Here is a 6971-nt window from a genome sequence, read left to right on the forward strand (position 1 = left end):
ACGGCAAATTTGTCGAGCAGCGTTTCGAGCTACCCGTCCCTGACTCTGCCTCATACCCCTCGCCTGAGGGGGCTGTCGAAGGTTTAGTTGTGTTGGTGCGTCAGACGGCCAATCGCTGTCAGCCGTCGTCCGTGCTTTTTCGCTCCATAGCGCCATCTCTTTCTTACTTGTGGTCAATGCTCATGAGTTGCTGTGGCGCTTAAAAAAGCTGTTAACAAACATTGCGGCAATGTAGTTGCATTTTCACAAATCAAACAAAAAAGTGCAATGAGTTCAAACGCTGCAATGTAAAAATGACCAAGGAATCGCTACCCCCTGTGCAAAGCGACGGAAGAAATCATGCCCTTTCGCGCATTTTCTCAGGCCTTCTTTTTCCCTCCTACGGCAAATTTGTCGAGCAGCGTTTCGAGCTACCCGTCCCTGGCTCCGCCTCATTCCCCTCGCCTTAGGGGGCTGTCGAAGGTTTTGTTGTGTTGGTGCGTCAGACGGCCAATCGCTGTCAGCCGTCGTCCGTGCTTTTTCGCTCCATAGCGCTATCTCTTTCTCGCGTGTGATCAATGCTGATGAGCTGCTGTGGCGCTTAAAAAAACCGTTTACTATTTACTATTGCGGCGATGAAGTTGTATTTTCTCAAATCAAACCAAAAAAGCGCAATGAGTTCAAACGCTGCAATGTAAAAATGACTACGGAATCGCTAGCTCACGCTGGAGGGTTTGCTGTGCAACGCACAGAACCTTTATTCGCATTATCACGTTCAGCCCGGCGCTTGTTTTCCTCAACATACCGTTCCGCCGGCATCTAGAACGCAAGCTGATCGTGCAACCGGCATACTGGAAAGTCTGTGTTGTCTTCCGGAATGTTATGATTCATTGGTCAAAGAAAGGAAGGTGTTCATGACAGTGGCGGATTAGGGGAATCGGGGAAAGATGAGATGAGGCTCCTGTACATGGTAACTGATGACCGGGAGGAGGGGGTACTGGCACACAGCTGTTGGGAGATTGAACAGCATACTTAAATTGACGGCGGGCGCGGGCTTCGACCATGGGACCCCTACGCTCATCGGCCACAGGCCCTACAATTTTTTCCGGGAGGGGGGGGGGGGGGGGGGGGGGCAAATGACTCTCCAGCCACTTGGCCACAACGACCATTTTTCCGGGGTCCTTGTCACTAATACTCTGTCCACTTGTACGGTGTTGACGGTGTTTTTCTATCGTGGAGGTGCATCCTTCCCCCTGCCTGCAGCGTATGCATCGAGCAGGAGACAGTGTGGCAATATGCAAGTTGCACGCTGGATAGGAGCGGCCCGCAACACCGCCATCATTCCGCACATCTGCATGCCCGTCGTGGGTTCTAACCGCGTATGAACCGTCCGCCGTAGCAAGGGCTGACTATCCGGCTACGTGGTACTCAAGTCCTGAAAAGGCCGGCATGATCGCGTAGACTATTACGCCAAATAATAATAATATAATAATAATAATAATATAGAACTTAGCAAAGCAGTCCACACTCGGGAAGGTTTTTGTTTTGACTTTGGTGCTGCCGGGTCTACCGCTGTGGCGCGACAAATGCACGGAATTCACTCGACTAAAACATGAACCTACCGATCCGAACCCATTCCAAGGCAATGCCGGTCAATCGGCGTCATGATAACTTTTCCAAACCAACAAGCCGCCAGATTCTGGACGGGCAGGTGCAGCACCATATGCGCGAAAGAAATTTGCTACATATCACACGCACGTTTGCTTCGATCGTGTGCCTTTTTAACACCCCCAACAGCAGAACCGATCGCAAAGATCGTGGTGCCAATCCGATAGTTGTGTTGTCTCTCAGGTAGCGAAATCGAAAATGCATGGTGTTGGGTGCGTACGTGCAGGGTACTCACGCGCCCTCTCTGCGAGATGTTTCTCTCGTCGGTTGATGGGCACGAGTGTCCTAGCGAGAGATTCGTCCCGATCCGCGATCCCGATTGTTACACGTTACACGATCGGGATGCGAGCGGCAGTCGGGATACAGCTAGCAACGAATGTGGTGTGGTGTCAGTAACAAGGCGGAAATAAATTATTCATATTCAGGATCATATGATCCTCGGTCCGCGTCTTCATGATCTGCAAGCATTTGAACCGCTTGCTCAGCAGCGATTCTTGGGTGTCGAACAGGCAAGTAAGTTTTTCCACAGTCTGCTCGAGTGAAAAATCCGGCGGGCGGCTCGGCATGATGAAGCTTAAGTAGCGATCGTGCTCGGATGGTCCCAGTTTGCGCAGCAACAATCGCACTTTGGCTGCGTCGTCGATCCTTGCCGCGTCCTTCTGGAACAGGTCGAGATAGCGTGAAAACCAGCTTTTGAAGGTTATACCAGTCTCCTTGTTGTATTGAAACTCTGAAATGTGGTGAGACAGAGTATCAATTATTTGTTCAGGCTGCAACGTGGTGGGTGGGGCGCATTGGCTCGGCATGCGCGCGTGAAGAAAATCATTAAGCAGCTGCTGCTGTTGTGCCATTTGCTGTTGAAGCAAATTCATCATTTGCAGCATCGTTGCACTATCCGCACTGCTAATGATGGCTGGTGACGCATTGATTAGCGATGGCGTCGACGTAGGCTGCGATGGCGTCGACGTAGGCTGCGATGGCGGCTGGATTATCATCGGCGGTACTGCTGATGCTCTTCTCGATGCGCGAAATTTGGCATAGACACGCCTGGTACGCTGGCACGATTTTGCGATAATCGGCGCGGGTCAACGTCCGCAAAAATATCCATCTGGTTTGCGTCGGCTTGCTCCATCCTACGACGCTTGCGACACGGTGGTCCTATGTTTGATACACTTGCACACGTTAAACTGAACACACGTTAAAGTAAATTGTTCTCGTCGCCACTTTTACGTTGCCGTGTGATATGTGGCCGAATAAGTGTTACGACACAACGTAAATTAGATAAGGTACAATAAATAAACTTAATTTATTTCCGCCTTGTTACTGACACCACACCACATTCGTTGCTAGCTGTATCCCGACTGCCGCTCGCATCCCGATCGTGTAACGTGTAACAATCGGGATCGCGGATCGGGACGAATCTCTCGCTAGGACACTCGTGCCCATCAACCGACGAGAGAAACATCTCGCAGAGAGGGCGCGTGAGTACCCTGCACGTACGCACCCAACACCATGCATTTTCGATTTCGCTACCTGAGAGACAACACAACTATCGGATTGGCACCACGATCTTTGCGATCGGTTCTGCTGTTGGGGGTGTTAAAAAGGCACACGATCGAAGCAAACGTGCGTGTGATATGTAGCAAATTTCTTTCGCGCATATGGTGCTGCACCTGCCCGTCCAGAATCTGGCGGCTTGTTGGTTTGGAAAAGTTATCATGACGCCGATTGACCGGCATTGCCTTGGAATGGGTTCGGATCGGTAGGTTCATGTTTTAGTCGAGTGAATTCCGTGCATTTGTCGCGCCACAGCGGTAGACCCGGCAGCACCAAAGTCAAAACAAAAACCTCCCCGAGTGTGGACTGCTTTGCTAAGTTCTTATTATTATTATTATTATTATTATTATTATTATTTGGCGTAATAGTCTACGCGATCATGCCGGCCTTTTCAGGACTTGAGTACCACGTAGCCGGATAGTCAGCCCTTGCTACGGCGGACGGTTCATACGCGGTTAGAACCCACGACGGGCATGCAGATGTGCGGAATGATGGCGGTGTCGCGGGCCCGCTCCTATCCAGCGTGCAACTTGCATACTGCCACACTGTCTCCTGCTCGATGCATACGCTGCAGGCAGGGGGAAGGATGCACCTCCACGATAGAAAAAACACCGTCAACACCGTACAAGTGGACAGAGTATTAGTGACAAGGACCCGGAAAAATGGTCGTTGTGGCCAAGTGGCTGGAGAGTCATTTGCCCCCCCCCCCTCCCCCCTCATGCCGGAAATAATTGTAGGGCCTGTGACCGATGAGCGTAGGGGTCCCATGGTCGAAGCCCGCGCCCGCCGTCAATTTAAGTATGCTGTTCAATCTCCCAACAGCTGTGTGCCAGTACCCCCTCCTCCGGTCATCAGTTACCATGTACAGGAGCCTCATCTCATCTTTCCCCGATTCCCCTAATCCGCCACTGTCATGAACACCTTCCTTTCTTTGACCAATGAATCATAACATTCCGGAAGACAACACAGACTTTCCAGTATGCCGGTGCACGATCAGCTTGTGTTCTAGATGCCGGCGGAACGGTATGTTGAGGAAAAACGAGCGCCGGCTGAACGTGATAATGCGAATAAAGGTTCTGTGCGTTGCACAGCAAACCCTCCAGCGTGAAGTAGCGATTCCGTAGTCATTTTTACATTGCAGCGTTTGAACTCATTGCGCTTTTTTGGTTGTTTGTGAAAATGCAACTTCCTCGCTGCAATGTTTAGTAACGGCTTTTTAAGCGCCACAGCAACTCATGAGCATTGGCCACAAGCGAGAAAGAGATAGCGCTATGGAGCGAAAAAGCACGGACGACGGCTGACAGCGATTGGCCGTCTGACGCACCAACACATCTAAACCTTCGACAGCGCGTTCAGGCGAGGGGTATGAGGCGGAGCCAGGGACGGGCAGCTCGAAACGCTGCTCGACAAATTTGCCGTAGGAGGGAAAAAGAAGGCCTGAGAAAATGCGCGAAAGGGCATGATTTCTTCCGTCGCTTTGCACAGGGGTCAATTGTACCACACGTGGAGCAGGATGCGCGCTTTCATACGACGTTTAAGCAAAACGATTGAAGCTAATCCTTTTTTCCGATACAGCAACAGATGAAAGCAGCCAATCCTTAGGACTTGAAATATAATTAAGCTCAAACAATGCTCTACAACCGTGGCAGTAGAGGAAAGGAAACATCGCCCGAGTAAAGCTTTCACATTTTATTTATTCTCAATAGTTTTTTTTTACTCATGCCGGCTTAGATTTCGCTTATCGTGAGTTCACTCTTAACTTAAAAATAGCAATCACAAGGCAATACATATCATTGGAAATATACTTTAAATTTCAAACCAAAACGGACCGCCCTGCCACTCCTATGCGGCGGCTACTACCGCTAGGCTAGCAGCAGCAGTAGCAGCAGCAGTAGTTAACAGTTTACAACAGCAGCAGGATGGCTCCATGTGGCATGGTCACATGTTAAACTTCTGTCAATGTTAAGTAGAATGTGATACGCCAAACGCATTGCTGGCCATATTATCAGCAAACATGTCTTTGGATTTCTTGGTCGGAAACCAACGTTTCTTTAAAGTCGCTTCTGTTTTGTCTCCCCCTCAATACACAAAATAAGAAGATCGGTTGGATTGAAGGTATTTTTCACTCTCTCGGTACCGCTCGAAAGGTTTTCATGGTGTAATTTTAACGCTTTCCTATTTTGCTTCTCTGACGGTGTCTGTGGGATTTTGTGTTGTTTTGTAGTAATGTTTCTGCTTTGAGAAAGTTGGTAAAACCCCTGTTTATTTATGTACAAACATATTTCTTTTTGCATTCCTAAATCTGCTTTCGTGACTGTTTTTATTGCGTTTTGCTTCTTTTTACTGGTAGTTCATATCAGATTTACCTATCGGGCGAGCTTATGGACTGGATTGCTGTATAACCTGATTGAGCACAAGCTGTCTACGAAATGGACACAATTCTTTTTTATTCTGTTTTTTTTTTTTTTTTTGGGAACGGACGGTGGTAGTGTTAAGTCGTTAAGAGCCTGCAACGAACCGGAGCCTCGTCCTGGGCGGGTAATACCGATGCGCAATTGTAAACTCGACTCGCTAAGCTCCGATGAGATTTTTCGATCGACAGTCAAAGGGTCGGTAATCAAAAGAAAAAATAGAATAAGCTCAAACAGTAACATTACGTTCCATCCTATTATTAGCGGAGGTCTTTCCCTTATGCGTGTTTGAGTGCAATTGTAATTTCTTTACATAAAGTTTACGCAAAGCTTTCTCAAAATTCAAATGACCAATGAGAATGTTTTACGCAGTCGATTATGAGCTATATCTTATGAGCTTAGCGGAATTTTGTATGATTTTCAAACCTCTTTTTGCCGTTCCACCTACGTTCATTATGCTGCTTCATTGTGTGGGTTGTTTTAAATTGTTGTTGTTTTTTTTTTTGTTGGTTTTATTAATATATGAATAGTTATAATCTAGCCTTGTGTCCGTCTTGTGAGTTCAAGCTTTTACACTTGGCAAAGCTTTTATGGGATTTTAAACATGCTTTTAGTGTACCAGAGCTTATCGTCTTAGTTCCCCTCTATCTCTCTCTCCCTCTCTTTTGCTCTTTTTCTCGCTTATATCGTCAACCAGTTTCACTCGTTTTAGTTCTCAATAAATAGCTTGTAGTTTGCATGCTAAAATTTGGAAAATTTATAACTATTTGTATGTGCTTTTTGTTGCTTAGTTTTGCTTTTGTTTGCATTTGTTTCTTTTTATTCTTCTTTCTCTGTTTCTCTCTTCTTATCGTTTTTTTTTGTTTTGTTTTGTCTGTTTTTTAGGTATTTGATTGATTTTTTTGAGTTCAGACATTTTTACAAGGGTTTTTTTAACTAACTTTAGTAAGATAACCAAAGTGAACCGGAATAATAAGCAAAAAAAAGGGCGAAATGAGGTAAGGTGAATGTGAACATCTGGGGACAAGAAACAAATCGATAAAAGTTAAAAAAAATCAAATATCAAATGTTTATAATATTGAAATAAAAGATCAAAACAATTGCATAAGAAAACGAACAAAACAAACGAAAAAGAAAATACCTACACCAATGGATTTTCTGTCAACGAGTTTGTGCTATGGGAAGCATTGTGCAATGCGCCGCTTTGCGTACTATCGTCCTATCACAACTAACTTTAAAAGCTTTACAGGAGCATTACGTACATAGCTACGCAGTATACATATGACTATCTGCATTCTCTGTATTCAGTCCGGTTCGATAAAAAATAAGTTGATGGGGACTGTTTTGTTATATGTT

The sequence above is a fragment of the Anopheles merus genome, chromosome 2R (genome assembly GCF_017562075.2).
Source record: "Anopheles merus strain MAF chromosome 2R, AmerM5.1, whole genome shotgun sequence".
Taxonomy (NCBI): Eukaryota; Metazoa; Arthropoda; class Insecta; order Diptera; family Culicidae; genus Anopheles; species Anopheles merus.